The sequence below is a fragment of the Cricetulus griseus genome, chromosome 3 (genome assembly GCF_003668045.3).
Source record: "Cricetulus griseus strain 17A/GY chromosome 3, alternate assembly CriGri-PICRH-1.0, whole genome shotgun sequence".
NCBI classification, from domain to species: domain Eukaryota; kingdom Metazoa; phylum Chordata; class Mammalia; order Rodentia; family Cricetidae; genus Cricetulus; species Cricetulus griseus.
Genome location: NC_048596.1, coordinates 1,820,816 through 1,840,368, shown reverse-complemented (window position 1 = coordinate 1,840,368; position 19,553 = coordinate 1,820,816). Strand labels below are relative to the sequence as shown.

The window sequence follows — 19,553 nt, the reverse complement described above, 5'->3', positions numbered from 1 at the left end:
TATGTGTCTGTACCTGAACATGCTTGTATAGCATGGGGCACATGCCGTATGTATAAGCATGTATATGGTCCTAGAGGACAGTATATTCATGTTATCTGAGTGATACCTGTGTGTGCAGTTTAGAAACAGGCGTCCTTTCTTGAGGGTGGGTGGTTGTCTTGTGGCCTAGTAAGTGCCTGGATTTCAGTGGAGGCCCGCCCCTGCCTCTTGGTGTGCCATGTGAACTGCAAGGGTGTCTGTGTTGGGTGTGATGCTCCCTGCAGTTGCATTGCTGACCGAGATGCATCTTTCTTCTGGGAAGCCCCCCCCACCAAGTGCACATTAGCTGAGGATTGGACCCTGACCCTTGCACAGTACGAACATTTCTAAATTGCAGCTGCTACCACCACCTGTGACCCTCAGAGTTCCTGAACATCACGTAAGGGCCGAGTCACTGGACATGCATGCACACATAGGGGTGGCACAGGTGTGATGATGGGATGTGGTGTGACGTAGCATGCTTTTGGGAGCCTCAGTGAGGTTCATGGGGTACACAGTTAGTTTCTCAAACTACGCAGTGCTCCCTTCAGCCAAGACAGTCTGTCTCTGAGGGCTCACCTCAACCCCTCCGTGCTTCCCTCTCCCTCATTCCAAATGACTGCAATTATGCCCTTCCAGGAAACCCAGAAGTGGTGTGTAATACAGCAGCTCACTTGAAGTGGCAGGCTGCCACTTTGTTAAGTGAATGATGCCATGTTGATTCAGATAGTGAATTTCTACTTGTTGTTCAGGAACAGCACAGGGCGCTTAGGCTCTCCGAGGTGGAGTGAGTTCGGTGCTGAAGTTTAAGGACAATTGGAACACTCTGAGGATCCCTCTTCTCTTCTCAGACCCTCTGACACCTCACAATGTGCCTTCTCCAAAGCTCTGTTTTCACAACTGAAAAGGAGAAGGTATTTAGAATACTAAGTTATGCTCACATGTAGAATATAGAGTGTGGCAGATGAGGGTGTGTGTTCACCTATATGCCCACGTGTGATGTGTGTACATAGGCTACCACTATAGTTCCATCAGTTCTGCGTACATCCCTGGAAAACCGAGGTCACTTCCTGTCCCCTGGAAGGGAATATGTTGGCTAGGAGTCTCCGTGAGCATCCAGAGCATCCATTGTGCTCATCTCACAACCATTCCCCCTTTCCTGGGCCCCAAACTATAAATAACCATGGCTCTTGCTCCAAGTACCTACTGGAAATGAGGATTTTATGCTATCAGTTCTCTAGAGCAGAACACGGGGTCAATGGAACATATCTGGGGGACAACAAGAGCCTTAGGGCTAGGAAAGCAGGTGTGCCCAGGAAGGGTGGAAACCTGTCTTTCCATTCTCTGAACATCCCTCCCTTGTTTCTTTCCTTCCTTCTAACCTAACATTCTGGCAGAGATTTAAATTAGATGATGGAGACTTGGTAAATACTTATGCCAAGATGGGTGTCACACATCAGTTAAAAGAGTAAGCCATAATTGGAGTTCTAAGATGGCACGGTATTCTAACTTAATTTCTGCTGATCTGGCAAATACTTTGATGAAAAGCAACATGTGGGAGGAAAGCTTGCAATTCCAGGTCATAGTCCATGATAGTGGGGAAGTCAAGACAGGGACTCAAGCACTGGACACTTCACATCCATAGTTGGGAGGAAAGAGACTAAACACATGGATTCTTGCTGGCATGTTTAGGGCCCAGCTGGGGAACGACATCACTGACAATGAGCAGGGTCTTCCTACCATGTGGGAATGTAGGACCCACACCAATTAACCACTAAAATGATCGATCACCTATATACAACTCCACAGGTCAGCTTGATCTAGATAATTCCTCGTTAAGATTTTTTTCTTCCAGGTGATCTGAGGTTGTGTCGAATTGAGAGCTAAGACATCTGTCACAGAGTGCCTAAGATACATCCATGTTAACCAGTAAAAGCAAAGGGAGCATGCATGAACCTTTATCGGTATAGAAGAGATTTCACACACACAATGGGTACATTATTGGCATTTGCTTTGAATATTTCTACAAGGACACAGAGGAGACAGGTAGAGGTAAGCTGACAGTCTCATTTGAATGCAGAAGTCAGGCTTCCCTTCTCCCTCAGCCCCTGGCTCCCCTCAGACCTTCTTGAACACTAACATCTCCTTTGTCACGGGGTTTTCCACCAACGGAGCCCCAGGGTCCTGGTGGTCCTTGTCCTGTTAAGTGCTGAGTGAATTCAATTCTCTTGTCTCTTTCCTGGAGATGGCCCAAAGCATCATGGACTTAGTTAGGGGGTGTGGCCAGCCCAGCTTTCTTCCCAGGAAAGATTTCCACAAAATGTCACCAGCCTTCAATACTGAAAATCTCAGAATTCCCAAAGCTGTTTGTCTCTTCCCCAAAGCTCTGACTGTGGTGATTTGAGTGAGAATATTCCCCCAAAGGCTCATATATGTTGTTACTTGGTTCCCAGTTGGTGGAACTGTTTGGAAAGGATTAGGACATTAGTTCTCAACCTGTGGCTCAGAACCCCTGTGAAAGAGTCACCTAAGACCATCAGAAAATACAGATATTTACATTATGATTCATAACAGCAGCAAAATTATAGTTATAAAATAGCAACAAAAATAATTTTATAGTTGGGGTCACCGCAACATGGGGAACTTTATTAAAGGGTTGTGGCATTGGGAGGGTTGAGAACAACCGGATTAGTAGATTTGGCCTTGTTGGTAAGGTGTGGCCTTGTTGGAGGAGGTATGTCATTGGGGTAGGCTTTGAGGTTTTGATAGCACACTCCAAATCCCAGTCCCAGTCCCAGTCCCAGACCCAGTCCTCTCTCTCTCTCTCTCTCTCTCTCTCTCTCTCTCTCTCTCTCTCTCCACCTTGTAGTTATTGTCTCCATATGTAAACTACTCCAGTGCCATGCCTTCCTGCCTGCTGCCATGCTCCCTGCCATGATGGTCAGGGACTCCACTACCCTCTGGAACCATGACCCCCAAATTAAATGCCTTCCTATATACATTGCCTTGGTCATGGTGTCTCATCACAGTAATGGAAAAGCAACTTTGACAGAGTTTTAGGATTTTCACTGTAGTTTAAACAGGTGACTCGATGGTTGTCGTAAGTAATGTCTGTCTGCTCCTTTCTGTTATTTTGAAAGAAAAAAAGCCCATCAACTGAAACAGTGATCGTTTAAGCAGTACAATTCACAGATATCCAGCTTTAATACACTGTGAGGTGAATTTCGTCTTCCAAGTTTATAGACTGAAGCTCTGACTTCTGCAAGCTTAGAATGGGACTTTATTTTGGAGACAGTGTCTTTAAAAAGATAATTGTGTTAAAATGCAGTCATTAAAGTGATCATTTATGGGATGAGGAGATGGCTCAGCAGGTGAAACATTTAACACACAAGTATTTGTCATGCAAGCATGAGGCTGAGGTTCAGATCCCTGGAACTTACATACAAGCCAGCTAATCATAGCGTCTGACATCTAATCCCAGTGCATGGGCAACTGTGACAGGAGACCCCCCAACACAAGATGGGTAGACAGACTAGATAAACCATCAAGTTCACTTTTTAGTAAGAGATTGTGTCTCAACATGTAAGGTGAAGAGTGACCTAGGGACACACTCAACATCATCCTTGGGCCTCCACATGCACGTTCATACACATGTACAAACATGTGTGTTCCACACATATGAATGCACACTGGACACACATAACATATGCAAAGAAAGTGAGTTGTGGTGATATCTTACTTGAACAAATAAAGCCTGCCTAGGGAGTCAGAGAATGGAGCTTGCCACCAGCTAAGGACAGACCTCTACGGTAAGCTAGTGGCAAGCTCCATTCTCTGACCCTCAGACAGGCTTTATTTGTTCAGGTAAGATATCATCACCACAGTGACTGGTGACTTTATAAAAAGAGGAGACATGGCTTGGGGATACCACTGGGTAGTGGTGCATTTGCTAGGTCTGTACGAAACTCTGGCCCCATCTCCAGCACTGGAGCAAGGGGAGAAAAGGAAAGAGGAAGAAACATGAGCACATTGAAAAGAGGGTGTGAAGATGTGTATACATATCTACAAACCAAGACCTGGAATAAACCCCTCCTTCAGCTGGGCCACCCCTACTGGCGCCTCAATCTTAGAGTCTGGCCTCCAGAATCATGATAAAGTGTATTTCTATTGTGTAAGTCTCCCAGTCAGTTCTCCTACTTATCATAGTGACCCTGGTGAGCCAATTCATAGACGATAGGGTCAAGGTGAGTCTTGTTCTGTCTACCCTTCCCACACCTTCTCTATCTTAGGCTGTTTTGAATCAAATTTCAGACTTTATATATTTTCCATGGTAACAATCTTTTTTGGGTGCAGTGAACTTTATTAATGGTATTCAAGAGAGTAGGGCTCCCTAAGCCCCTCCTTATTCTGGGGGTCTGGGATGGAAACTGTGAGGGAGATGACGAGTGTGGGTTTGTTGGACAGGGATTGCTCAGCAGCCAGGGCCTCTCTCTTGCTCAAGTCCTTGCTGGGGGTGGATGGTCCAGGGTGGGCTTCTTACTCCTTGGAGGCCATGTAGGCCATGAGGTCCACCACCCTGTTGCTGTAGCTGAACTCATTGTCATACCAGGAAATGAGCTATACAAAGTTGTCATTGGGAGCAATGCCAGCCCCAGCATCAAAGGTGGAAGAGTGGGAGTCACTGTTGAAGTCGCAGGAGACAACCTGGTCCTCGGTGTAGCCCAGGATGCCCTTCAGTGGGTCCTCAGATGCCTGCTTCACTACCTTCTTGATGACTTCATAATTGGCAGATTTCTCCAGGCGACATGTCAGATCCATGATGGACACGTAGAGGGTAAGAACATGGAAGGCCATGCCAGTCAGCTTCCTGTTCTGCTCTGGGATGACTTTGCCCACAGCCCTGGCAGCACCAGTGGATGCAGGGATTATGTTCTGGGCAGCCCCACGGCCATCACTCCACAGCTTCCCGGAGGGGCCATCCACAGTCTTCTGGGTGGCAGTGATGGCATGGACCGTGGTCATGAGTCCTTCCACAATGCCTAGGTTGTCATGGATGAGCTTGGCCAGGGGGGCTAAGCAGTTGGTGGTGCAGGACGCATTGCTGACAATCTTGAGGGAGTTGTCGTACTTGTCATGGTTCACACCCATCACAAACATGGGGCATCAGCAGAAGGGGCGGAGATGATGACCCCCTTGGCCCCGCCCTTCAAGTGGGCCCCAGTCTTCTCCATGGTGGTGAAGATGCCAGTAGACTCCACAACATACTCGGCACCAGCATCACCCCATTTGATGTTGGAAGGATCTCGCCCCTGGAAGATGGTGACAGCCTTCCCGTTGATGACAAGCTTCCCATTCCCAGCCTTGACAGTGCCTTTGAACTTGCCATGGGTAGAGTCACACTGGAACATGTAGACCATGTGGCTGAGGTCAATGAAGGGGTCATTGATGGCAACAATGTCCACTTTGCCAGAATTGAAGGCAGCCCTGGCAACCAGGCATCTAATTCGGCCAAGTCCGTTCACTGCGACTTTCACCATTGTGTCTCAGGAACGAGGCTGGCACTGCATGAAAAGATGAAGCTGTCGCTAGAACAGGGAGGAGCAGAGAGCCCATGGTAACAATTTTAGGGTGCATCTCTAGCAGGATTATTTTCAAAGTTTAGCCGCAATGCTGTGACTCCTTGACAATTCTGTCCAAGAGGTAATGCACCTGATCTGTGAACAAGACATTTGTGTGGTGACTTTTGGCCAACCAGTGTAGGTTCCAGAGTCTTCTCAGAACCCACATTCTCCTTTCTTTGAACATGACATTCCCTAGCTGTAGACCCTAAGAAGGCTCTTCCATGTTGGAAAAGTTGGTTGAGGTTACCCATTTTTGCTCTCTTTACCTATTAACTGCCCTTTCCCCCAGAAGGACCAGCCCAGAGATAGAACAAGAACATCTGTAGCATCTGTGAGTCTTACTTCATAAAATAGTCTCAGGAATTTCCAGAAGTGTCGCTCAAAGTAGCAAATACTGTTTAGAACTAACAGTATCATGCTGGGAAGGACAAGGACACAAAGAGACCAATGAGGGGAGATCTGCTGTATGAATCTGGAAACATCAAGAATATTATTAAAAAAATCCTTAGCAGGAAGAACAATGCTAAGTGTAATGATACTTGATTTCAAGCTGTACTACAGAGCCATAGTGACAAAAATATATCATGGTAGTAGCACAAAACAGCTTGTAGACCAATGGAGTAAATGACCAAGAAATAAATTCATACAGTTATAGTCCCCTAACTTAAATATATTTTAAAGATTCTTTTTATGTGTATGAGTGTAGGGAGAGACCCTGATTACATATACTGCAATGGGCATGGTCAGCAGTACATGTAATCAGGGTCTCTCCCTACAGTATGAGCATTTTGCCTATATGTATGCCTGGTAACCTCGGAGGCCAGAAAAGGGTATTAGATCCCCCAAAGCTAGAGCTATATCTGGCTGTGATATAGATGCCGGGAGTCAAACCCAAGTCCTTTAGAAGAGCAGACAGTGTGCCCTTGACCACTGAGCCATCTTTCCAGCCCTGCATGTGTCAAAAATATATATGTCGAGAAGAGGCCTCTTCAACAGACTGACTTGGGAAAACCAACCACCCATGTCTGTCACTCTGCACAAATGCCAACCCAAATGGGTCAAAGACCCGAAACTTCAAAATTGCTACAGGTCTCATAAAATTCTTCAAGATCCTGGCACAGGTAAGGACTTTCTAACCAGGACTTCCATAGCACAGGAAATAATCCCAGTAACTGATATGACAAGTGGCATGACATAAAATTAAGAATTCGGTACAGTCAAGGAAACAACCACCAGAATGAGGAAACAGCCTCTCTGCCAACTATATATCAGGCAGGGGGATTAGTATCCAGGATACATAAAGAATCACAGAAATTAAACAGTAGACTCCACACCAATCATGCAATTAATAAATGGGCTTGTAAACTGAATCAACACTTTTTAAGAGACAAAATACAAGTGACAAAAAAATACCTGAAAGAATATCCTATACCCTTCACCATCTGGGAAATGGGAATTAGAAATGCTCTGTGATTCTGTGTCACCCCAGTCAGAATGGCTACGAACAAGGACAAGGCGATGACAACAAATGCTGTTGAGGTTGCAGGAACAAGTGCAGCACTTTTTTATGGTGGGAATGCAAACACAAACATGTACGGCCACTATGGATGAACTGGTATGAAACAGTAGGGAAAACAGGAAAGAAAAAATCCCCGAAGACAGAATGGCCCATTACGATGCACGTCAGGAAGGTCCTTGCAAATTCATGTTTGCTGATACACGATGAACAATAGCCAGAACATAGAACCCATCTAGATATTCATCAACATGAGTGGGTAAGGAAAATATGGTATTGGTACACACACAGCGGGATTTTACGCAGGTGTAAAGAAAAAATGAAGTTTGATATTTACAGGGAGGTGGTGGTGCTGGAAACGATGTTAACTAAATCAGACTTAGAAACACAAATGCCATGTTTCCTTCATATTTGATTTGGAACCTAGATTTGTGTGTGTGTGTGTGTGTGTGTGTGTGTGTGTGTGGAGAGAGAGAGAGAGAGAGAGAGAGAGAGAGAGAGAGAGAGAGAGAGGTGGGGTCACGAGAGGGGCTGAAGAGGCCTTTAGTGCGGTAGGAAGAAGGATAATGTGGTACTTGTAAAAGAAGGCAGAAGGTGGGGGCGACAGGGGAGAAGCTTCTGAATAGAGGACAGAGAGGAGGACAGGGGGGAGGGGAGGGATTAGGGCAGAGCCTGCTGCACGAGTATATAAAGATGCCACGCGGAGCCCATTCATGTGTATGCTTACAAAATATGTTATTTTAAAAAGAAAAAGAAGAAGAGAAAATGATAGGAGAAAAGGCAAAGGGAGCAAAATGAGTGACGAGGGTGCCCGAACTCATTTCAGAACCTCATCTGCGGAGGACCCCTGTGTGCCAAGTGCATCTCACAGCCTGCTGTAGCCATGAAGTAAGTTCAGTAAAGTGATTCCCAACTAGCGGCTAAGAGACTAGATCAGAAGAGTTTCTGGCTGAAGGTCTCAGAGCTAGAAATGGTGGAGATAGTTCCTGGCTAGAGGGTAGGAGAAACCTGCAGCTCATTTGGTTTCTGAACTGTGGCCCTGGGGCCGGGGCTCTGAGCTGATGTCCTGACTTGCAGTATTTCACCCAATCTTCACAGTAGTTCCTTGTGGAAAGTTCTCTGAGAAAACCCATCGTGAGAGTTCATGACTGCCAGCTTGCCAGGATCTAGAATCAGTCACGAGACAAGCCCCTGAGCACACTTGTGAGGAGTTTTTCGTTAGGGAATCTGAAATGGGTAGACCCTCTCACTTCCTCCTGGTAGCCTACCTGTGGAAGTCTGAGGAGAAAGCTCTTGATTTTGGTCTGCCTGCTACATGTCTCGCTACATGTGCAGTTAATCTACCATGTTGCTGCCATCTCTGCGGGTGCTGCCATCCTTTGTGGACACTGGAATCTTTTCCCATCTTTCAAGATGGACAGAAGAACAGCAGCTCCCCAGGAATCCCGAGGAACTTCAGAACCAGACTGGGACTGTTGAGGCTTCCAGCCCGGTGGAGTCAGCAGCTTACCCTAGCTACTGGAGCATGAAGACAGCCACGTTTGGACTCCCCAGACAGTGTTATGTAAACCAATCTAATAAACCTTCCTTTAATATACATTCATTCCATCAACGCTGTTCCTCTAAAGAACCCTGGCTTAAACACTCATTTTATAGATGAACACACTGAGGTTCATGAACTAAGTCAGGGTCTCAGGGGGCCCTTGAACTGAATTGGGAGACCTAAGATTTGAACCCATGACAATCTGACTCTGATGTCCAGATGTTTTGGTTCCTAATCCTTTATGTTTAACCTTTCACATTTTGACTGGACCTGTTTTCTGTGTCAGTGACTTTGGGCGACAGCAGGAGTCAGTGACATAGTTTAGAGCCTGTATTTACCTCCCTAGACTGCTGATTCTGTGAGGGTTTGACTGGAAAAGCTGCCTGTGAACAGACTGGGACACAGGAAGCAGGGCATTTGGTTGCTGATCCTTTCTGGGCAGAACAAGAATTTCCTTCTCATAATGAGATGTGTGTCCGTGTGCATGTGTGTCCGTGTGCAGGTGTGTCCGTGTGCAGGTGTGAGTGTGTGCATGTGTGTATGTGTGCATGTGTGTCCGTGTGCAGGTGTGAGTGTGTGCATGTGTGTATGTGTGCATGTGTGTATGTGTGCATGTGTGCATGTGTGCATGTGTGCATGTGTGCATGTGTGTATGTGTGCATGTGTGTATGTGTGCATGTGTGCATGTGTGCATGTGTGCATGTGTGCATGTGTGCATGTGTGTATGTGTGCATGTGTGTATGTGTGCATGTGTGTATGTGTGCATGTATGTGTGCATGTGTGTATGTGTGCACGTGCGCACGTGCGCACGTGTGCATGTGTGTATGTGTGCATGTGTGCACATGTGTATGTGTGTATGTCTATATGTGTGCAGGTATGCATGTGTGCATGAATGTGTGCAGGTGTGAGTGTGTGCACATGTGCATGTGTTTGTGTGCAGGTGTGCATGTATGCATGCATGTGCACACTCCTGTATGTGAGGTGCTTTACTTACCCTTCCTTTGTGGACTGCGACCTCACCGTGGCCACTATGCCCTTCTGCAGACAGGACTCCCTGGGTCTCAGGAGAGCTTTGCTTTCGTACCTGGAACTTGCATGCCAGTGGCTCTGCCTCTGTCCCTTTCCAATGCCAGTAGCTTTGGCTACTCCCTCCCTGCTCGGCCCTAGCTCAGATCACCCATGGGAATATGTACCAACAGAAGTATCCAACCTGGGACATCTGAGAGCCTGGGCAGAGCTGCTTAAACCCCAGACTCATCCCTCAGGGAGGATCAGCCCACCAGTGTTCTGCTAACACTCAACACCTTGGAATGGATTTTTTCTGAGGTCCTGGTATGCATGTTGCTTCCTGGGAGCTGCTGGGCTCTTCTGGTGCCCTGAACTGCCCGGGTCCACAGCTTTGGGATGTGAAGCCCTGACCTCTCAGAACAGAGCCTTGTAAGGCTTCCCATTTTCTCTGCTGTGGCTGCATTGTTAAGTAGTGTCCCTGGCAAGTAATTACATCCGTGGCAGCTCAATTGCACCCTCAGCAAATGAGGTGCTGATCTGAGGTAATTAAGCAACAGTGTGTGCAATTTAGCTACCGTGGGTACCTCTCCTCTCCAGTGCTGTGCAGCAACACCCCAAGGAGCCCATTCCAAGGCATAGGCGAAGCCCCATGCTTCTTTGACCTTACGTCCTTGCTAGGCCTTTGCCTAGACACCTCAAAGCCAACTTCTCCTGGGTCTTTAAATATTGGGGAGCTCTCTTAGATGTGTCAGGGTGCTGAATATAATTACCATTCTTTAGGAAAAAAACACAACAAGCTTACTTATTGTTTCCTTAATTATACGTCTTGGAAATAAAACAACCTCATGGTGGTGATGAAGTGTTGATTAATTACCCCAAACATTGCCTGTGGGTAGTTAGGAAATGTCTCTTTGACCTCTATTTCAAGGGAGACATCCTATCCTTTTTCCTTGGAACTGCATTGAAAAAGTGTGTTGGGGCAATGGATACCTCAGTTGTGGGGCGTGGATTTAGGGGGCCTTGTAGGCCTCAGGTAAGGGAAGACAGGCAGAAGCCCAAATTGCTACCTGGACTAGATGGGTGGGGATGTAGCAAGGTGGCATGTCCTAGTGGCTTAGGGAACCATCTCTTCCTGTCCTGGGCAAGCTATAGGAAACACTCCAAAGTCAGCAGCAGATACACAAGATGGGGCTGGAGTGTTCACGGATGTGACCTAGGGCCCTGTGGAGGTGATGCCGATGGCACTGGGTGCTGAGGGAAGTTGGGAGGCCCTCCAAAGAGTTCTGGGAGGGGTGTGCATCTGCCAATATGTGCTGGCTATGTGTGTGTGCACAAATGTATGGATACACATTTATTATAGAGGGAACCTGTGTAAGTGAATATTACATGATTACATATGTGTGCATGTGGGTATGAATGTGGATGTGTTTATCATTGTGTATAGCTATGTGTGTGAGCACATATGAGTTTTTATGAACATAAACATGTGTTTATATGGTGTTCTGTGAGTGTGTGAGGCATGTGTTTACAAGAGTGTAGGTGGGCATGTGTGGGTTTTATATGTATACACATATGTATGTATATACATTTATATTTAAACAGCTGTGTTCAGATGTGTATACACGTATATTTGGTATATTTGTAAGAGTATACATATGAATATGAATTGTAATAGGGATTTATGTTTATGTGTGTATAGGTAGTGGTGAATGTGTGTGGTGTATAGGCACGGGCAGGAGTATGGGGGAAGGGCACTTTTGTGGGGTGTATGTGTATGTGTGTGTGAATAGGTAAGGGTGTGTGTATGTAAGCATGCACGTGTTCTATGTGCGTGTGTATGGATATGAATGCCTGTATATGGATTTATACATATGGTTGTGTGTATGGGCATGGGTGTGTATGTGTGTGTAAGTGAATATGTGTGTATGAATGCTGGTGTGTGTATATGTGTGTAGGTGTACATATGGGTGTGCATGTAATGTCTGTGTTGGGGAGATGAGTGGTGATGGGGAACTGCCCTACTGTGTGTACAAATAAGGGTGTGTGTTGATAGGTGTGCATGTGTGTGTAGTGTGTGTATATGTGGCATGTGTGTGTATAGGTATGCATGTGTGTGTGATTAGGTGTGTGTGTGTGGGTGTGTGTTCAGGTATGTGTGTGTAGGTATAGACATGGGTATGTGTGTGTGTGTAGATAGGTGTGAATATGGGTGTGTATCTAAGTGTGTATGTGAGTGTGCCTATGTGAGCATGTGAGTGTGTGTGTGTGTGTGTGTGTGTGTGTGTGTGTGTGTGTGTGTAATGGGTGTGTGCTAAGATGAGTGGTGATGGGGAACTTTCCAGCCAGGTTTCAAGGTCTCAGCTGTCACTCACAGGGGTCTGAAGTGCCACACCCTGCCTCCTTGTGCTGGGGCCTCCACCTCCAGGGAAGCAGGAAGTGTCTTCCATGCAGCCTGCAGCATTCTTTCTGTGGATCAAGTCCCCCTCCTCCTCCTCCTGCTCCTCTTCAGCTCCTCCTCCTCGGCTTCTCCTCCTTGGCTTCTCCTCCTTGGCTCCTCCTCCTTGGCTCCTCCTCCTGGGCTCCTCCTCCTTGGCTCCTCCTCCTCCTTGGCTCCTCCTCCTGCTCCTCCTCCTGCTCCTCCTGGGCTCCAGTCCTCAGTCTTTTTACAGCTCTCTTTTCCCTTTATGTCTATACATCTCTTTGTGCTGTCTGGGTACCTGCCTTTTCTGCCTCATTACTAAAAACACTCTGGGTGGCCCACAGGGAGCATGCGTAAACTTGATTAGTGATGCATAAGAGATCTACATACATTATAAAGGGAAATAGAACATGCTTGGGAAAGCATATATTGGAGCATGTAGGCCAGCAGGGAAGCTGGCAGCCAGTCAAGTCAGAGGAACCAGTCTGTGCATCTCCCTGACAGTGACAGTGACTGAGGTTAGCAGTTACCAGATGCTCCCTGTGCGGGGCTCTTTACTGCATGTGGGTGATCTCATCTTATCCTCTTGCTAATGTCCCTGGAGGTAGGGACCCTCATTAACCTCACATTAAGAGTGAGCACACCAGGCTCAGAGTGGTTCAGTGTCTTGTCCAAGGTCACACAGGTGGCAAATGACTGAGCAGGGATTTGAGAGGAGTTGCCACCTGGTCTCAGGACAAGATCATCTGTAAGTGGCACCAAGGAGTGACAGGTGATGCCCTTGGGATGAATTGGCTCCTAGGGTGCCTTGTGTGCCAAGGAGGTGGAAGAGCTCACTGAGAGCATAGTGGGAGCAGAGTGTTGTGGTTGGGGGAGAGGAAGAAAGGTGGATGGCCCTGCCAAGGAACATGGGGAGCTATGGGAAACAGGGTGTGTGTGTGGAGGGCGGTGTTCAGAGGTCAGGGGTCAGACTTCAGGACTCATAGCTAAGGATCGGGAGCAAGGAGATCCAGGCCCAGGGTGCTGGAAGGCAAGAGCCTTACAGTGGATTCCTCCCCCAGGGGCCTCTCTGAGAGGAAAACAGTCTTGTCTTGGGCACACCTGGCTGCCCCACCACCTGACTTGGATTTCAGGGGCACCAGATAACACGCTGGGGCACTCCCCAAGGAGGGGCCAAGTATGTGGCTCTCTGCCCGTACCCAGGTCCCCTAACTGGCCACCAATCAAAAATCTACTTTCTTTCTTGAAAACAAGGCAGAGAACAATGCACCTGTGTGGTGTTGTGGTCGGGAGGAATGGCTGCTGAATTAACTGGGCTGGGATGGAGGGAAGACAGGGTGGAGCGGGAGTGTGTGGGCAAAAGCCTTTAGGGAGAAAGGAAGGTGTCTGGTCTCCAGAGGAGCAAAGCTTTGAAAGTAGAAACACGATCACTTCCTGCCACACTGGGCCCACAGCAGCAGTCTGGGGAAATTTCTTAGTGAGATGGGTTGACAAATGGCAGCTGAAGTTTGTGACTTGGGGAAGACATAACTGCCTTTCACAGGAGAGGCAGGCGGCAGGCTTCGAGAGAGATGGAGTTGTGATCTCTAGGACCCCTTCACACTGGCCATGGGACCTCTGATGATCAGAAGGGCTTGCTGGCCCAGTTGCTTACTTACTGATTCAACGTGCACATGTGTGTGTATTCACGTGTATTCTCGTGTGTGGGTGTACCTGTCAGCATGCACAGCATGCATGTGCTGGTTAGCGTGTTCGCCTGGGACTTCTCCATGTAAGCCAGGGTAGCTGGCCTACAAGCTCCCAGGGATTCTCCCGCCCCACCGTCTCTGGGAATACAGAGCATGTTGCTATGTCCAGCCTCTTGTGTGGATCCTGGTATTCAAGTTACAGGGCAAGCTCTTTATAAACTAAGCCACCTTCTCAGGGCCAGACCAGCTTAGTTGGTGCTGAGGAAGCTGACTTCCACCTCTGGCTCAACAAACAAACCCCCAAAGGGGATGCCTCATCTTCCAACCTGGGGGATGTCCTCAGGTTTGATTTCTTTATCTACAAATGATAATAAAAGTGAATGTATTTTTTAAAGAGTAGAGTTTTGTTTTTAATTGTGTGTGTGTGTGTGTGTGTGTGTGTGTGTGTGTGTGTGTGTACGTGAGGGCACCACACTGCACATGTGGAAGTCAATGGTGAAGGCCCTAGAAAAACAAGGTAAAAATGGGCTTACACAGAGACGGCAGCCAGGCAGGCTCTGTGTCCTGGGAGGTTACCTGCTCTGTCGTCTTTAGAGAGACCCAGATAAGAAATCATAGGAATGCCCCAGGTATTGACCACTTTGAAAATCTTGGTTCCTCTGTACCCTAGGTGCCCACTGTAGTGGTTTTTGTCCCTCTGCAGAAGAATGGAGAGACCCAGCTAGGCGATGGTGGCACACACCTTTAATCCCAGCACTCAGGAGGCAGAGGCAGGTGGATCTCTGTGAGTTCGAGACCAGCCTGGTCTACAGAGCAAGTGCCAGGACAGACTCCAAAGCTACAAAGAGAAACCCTGTCTTGAAAACAAAACACTATCCACATCACATAAGTGAAAGGCGGCCCACCTCCTCCCAGGCATCCCTTGGTGTTTTGTTGAGCTGTGTCCATGCCTTCTGTCCGTGGTGGAATCTGTCATTCTGAAGTCATTAGCTCACACAGGGAGGTGGAATGAGACTTTGATGCAGTGTAGGTGGGCCATACAGCTTCTGGGGAGAAGCTGTGTGACAGGGCTCCATAGCTGTTCAAGGCTATTCCCCTCCTAGGCTCAGCTTCCACCTGTCTGTGCTCTGAGACCCCTTCTCTAGGGAGGGAATCTACCTGAGTTCTGAAGGCTTGCACAGGACCAACTTCCTGGTTCTATCTCCCAGGTCAAGACACTTATTTTTTTTAAATTAGCATACGAATAATGGATTTTATTAGGTCATTTTCACACACATATCAATGCACTGTGCTCGTGTTCCCCTCTATGCCCTCCTTTCCCATCCTGCTAGCCTCTTTCTACTCTTAGAATAGATTTCTTCTACGTCCACGTCACTTACATGCATATGCACGCGCACACATGTCAATCTTCATAGGAGGGAAAGCACACGGCATTCTATCTTTCTTTCCCTCCATCACCTTCCTTTCAGACCCTGCCTTCCTCTCACAGTGCCTGCGACAGCTGGTGCTGACGTCACCACAAGTGAGGAGCATGTCAGTAGGAAGCCTCTACCGAGGAACTGTCCTGATCGCAATAACCAATGTGGGAAGATCTACCCCAAACGTGGGCAGCACCTGCTAGCAGACAGATGGAAAGGGTCCGGCAGAAGGGAGATGACTGGCCTTTTGTCCGTCTGGCCTTCCCTCTTGCTGCTGAATTGGTTCTTCCTGCTGCTGATCCCAATTCCTCCCCTGGTACCAGAACCATCGTTTCCAGCCTTCCGTCTTTGACTGTCCAGGAACCCTCCAGGCTTTTGGTACCTACATGGGGACTGCTAGTCCAATGATTTCCCAGTTCCATGTCTCTCATCTGTGAGACAATTGGTTTAATCAGTCCTTTATAACCTACTGGTTCTCTTCCTCTAGGGCAGCGGTTCCCACCCTTCCCAGTGCTGCGACCCTTGTACACAGTTCCTTACGGTGTGGTGACCCCCAACCATAAAATTATTGTCATTGCTACTCCACAACTGTAATTTGCTACTCTTATGAATTGTCATGTCAATCCCTGTGTTTTTCAGTGGTTTTAGGAGACCCCTGTGAAAAGGTCAGTCGGCCCAAAGGGGTCGTGACCCACAGGCTGAGAACCACTGCTCTAGGGGCCCATGACTAGTGTGATTTGGGAGAAAACTTACATATTTTTGTTTTTATGATCTGGCTTATTTTGCATAGCATGATAATCTCCAATTACACCCATGTCTCTAGGTCAAGACATGGGGTAGTTAAAAATGGAAGTGTCAGTCCAACTCTAACAACTTGTAAATGGGGAAGCTGAGGTCCAGAGTGGGTATCTTGCTTGTTACCCACTGTATTGGAGGCAGAGGTCTTATAGACAAGTGTGTGGGTTCTGCCGGCAGGAAGGTAAGGCTTCGAGGCCTGCCTCTGCTCCTTGATGGCCTTGGACTGGGATAGGGCTAACAGCTGTAGGACTTTCTGCTGTCCCCAACACAAAGGCCCAGAACTCAAGAGACAGTCATTCTTCTTTTTTCTTTTAAGATTTATTTTACTTATTTATTTGTGTGTACGTGTGTGTGAACACGAGCACTCGAGAGTGTATGTGTGAGTAGCTGTACCAATGAGGTCAGAAGAGGACACTGGGGCCCTCATAGCTAGGGTTGTGTTTTGTGACACACAGCTTGCCCTGGCTAGGATTAGAACTCCTATACTCACAATTGCATATTGAGTCATCTCCCATTCTTGCCACTGTGCTCTGGGTTTGTGCTGTGTTTCAGTTAGTTTAGAGTGAGTTAGTGCCCTGCTTCAGTGATGTTTCCAGTGGAAGTCACGTGTAACGATAACTCTTTCCGCCAGCCGCCTGAGTTCCGCTACCACACTAGGGCCCCCAAATAACACACAGAGATTAATATTAGTTACTTTTGGATGTATATGTGCGTGTGTGTGTGTGTGTGTGTGTGTGTGTGTGTGATGTGCGTGTGTGAACACACCTGTGTGTGTGCCTGTGGAGGTCAGAGGTTGCAGTTGGGATGTCTTTCTTGTGTGTGTGTGTGTGTGTGTGTGTGTGTGTGTGTGTGTGATGAGTGTATGTGTGAGCACACCTATGTGTGTGTTTGTGGAAGCCAGAGGTTGCAGTCGGGATGTCTTTCTCAGTTAGTTTTGAAACAGGATCCAGGTTTGAACCTGAACTTGCTGCTTTGGCTAGGCTGGCAGGCCGGCAGGCTCTGGAGATCCACTAGTTTCTGTTCACTGCACTGGGGTAGCAGATGCATACACTCATGTCTGCCTTTTACGGAGGTGCTGGGACTCCACACTCAATTCTGCAATCTCCCCAGTCCCTCTTGGTGCATTTGACAGGCAGGAGTATTGCTATTCTCAGGGCACAGGCAGAGAAACTGAGGCTTGTAGGATGGCAAGGGCCTTCCGAGATGTCATCAACAGGACCCAGGGCCTGCTCTTCTGGCACTCAGACAACACGTATACTGCTTCCTGTTTAGCAAGCTGATATGAATGTGTACAAACCTACACAGCTCAGCAGCCTCTCAGCCTGTCCTCATTGGCCCTGGGCACAAGCTGAATGTGCATATTCTGAGGTGCAAAAAGCCCCCAAAGTTGCTGGTGCCTTGGGTCCCCACCTCGGGGATACATGCCAGACTCCAAGGAAAAGGATGGAAAACAGCAGGAACATGGGGGTCCTTCTCTGGCTAGCGTCTTGCAGATGAGTTGATTTCCTCTGAGCGTTCTGGACAAACAGCCTTCTCCACCTGGCCTCTCCCTCAGCCCCCTGGTGATTAGGCCATAATGAGCTGCTGCAGGGAGCTGGAGGCTGGGGTGAGCTTTGCTGGCCTGTGGAATGTAGCTCTGCTGTTGCTGGGGCCTTGCATTTTGTGTTTGGGGCCAACACGACCCTTGTATATCTGTTTGGAGGCAGCAAGTCCCCCCAGAGCATTTTATCAGGTTATTTTGAATTAGGAATGTAACAGTGCACAGTGCAGAAGGGACCTGGGAGGAGAGCTAGTAAATGAAGTTGGCAAGGGAGAGCACGCAGGGGAGAAGGGAGGGAATCCCAGGCCAAGCGCTGGAATAGGGCTTGACGATGCTGGTGACAGCAGGCTGCATCTTCCAGGACAGCGAACCCTCTGCGATTTACCAAACACTTCTACCACGTTATTCTACTTAACCCGCACCACAATGCAGAGAGCTCGAGAGTTTCCTTGTCTCATTTTTTTACAGATGGTGAGAAAGGCTCTGAGAGGTGCTGAGCCTTGATCATGGTCACAATGTAGAAAGCAGGCTGGGATTCCAGTTTTCAGGCAGCTGTTCATTCTTTCCTGACGCCACAGTGCTCTCCCCCGAAGGCCTTTGCACTTTCTTTGAGGTGCTGTAGTAGCTGCTCAAACAGTCTTCCCATTCTGTGTGAGTTCCTTGCTCTAGCCACATGCCCACGCCTAACTTTTCTGGCTCTTTTTTTCTGTGGCCTGGCACATACAATTTCCCACAAGGCTGGCACTGAGCTGCTGGAGTCATGTGATTCACCCAAGGTGGTGAGGGTGTCTGAGAGTTCATGTTCTCAGTCTTTGGTGTTCTGGAGAAGTCAGAAGTCCCTGTTCATAGGTCTGAAGAGATAGCTCAGTACAAGGGCTTACTATGCAAGCTTGAGGACCTAACTCTGACACACAGCACCTACATTAAAGAAAAAAAATGATGGTTTGTGATTGCAATCACAGTTCTGGAGAGGGGGAGACAAGAAGATCCCTGGAGATTACTGGGCAGCCAGCATAGCCAAATTGATGATCCCTAGGTCTTACTGACAGACTCTGTCAAAAGATAAAGTGGGGAGTAATGCTGTAAGATGTCTCAGTGTGTGTGTAAAAGTACCTGCTGCCAGGCCTGACAACCTGAGTTTGATTATTATGTGAGGCCAGGGAGAGGACTCCGTGGATAAAGCACACATCACATGTGTAAGGGCTTGTGTTTGGATTCCCGGAACCCACAGAAAGCTGGGCACAGTAGTGTATGTCTATAACGCCAGAGCCCCTGATATGAGATGGGAAACCCTGCTGTTAGGATTGCTGCGCAGTCTAAGTAAGAGAAGGTCAGGGGCCATCTAGCTTGGTGTTTGTAGGTGAGCAAGAGACCTTGTCTCAAACAAAGTGGAAGATGAAGATCCACACCTCAGGTTGTCCTCTGAGTGTCACGTGTGAGCTGAGGTGTCCCCCAATCACATACATGAACATGTGTGCCACTGAAAGTTTTCTGTTCCAGCCTGTTCCCACAGCCATTAGCCCCAAATAAATACACGGATGCTATATTAATTATAAAACTGTTGGCCGGCAGCTTGGGCTTCTTACTGGCTAGCTCTGTCTTAATTGTTAACCCATTTCTATTAATCTATGTGTTTCCACGTGGTCTTATCTTACCGGAGAACACCTGGTGTGCCCTTTCTTCCTGGTCCTTACATGGTGACTCTCTCTGCCTACAGAATGTCACAGAATTCTCCTTGTCTCCTAGTCCTACCTATCTTCCTGCCTCATTGGCCGAACAGTGTTTTATTCGTTAACCAATAAGAGAAACATATATACAGAAGGACCTCCCCCATCACATGTGCACACACACACACTCACAGACACACACACACACACACAGACACACACACACATACACACACTCACACACACACAGACACACACACAGACACACACACACAGACACACACACACACACATACACACACTCACACACACACAGA

General features: G+C 47.8%; 1 pseudogene; it reads right to left on the bottom strand.

Moving 5' to 3' along the window:
* Positions 1-4,513: 4,513 nt before the first annotated feature.
* LOC100772826 lies at positions 4,514-5,555 on the bottom strand (annotated as a pseudogene).
* Positions 5,556-19,553: the final 13,998 nt, after the last annotated feature.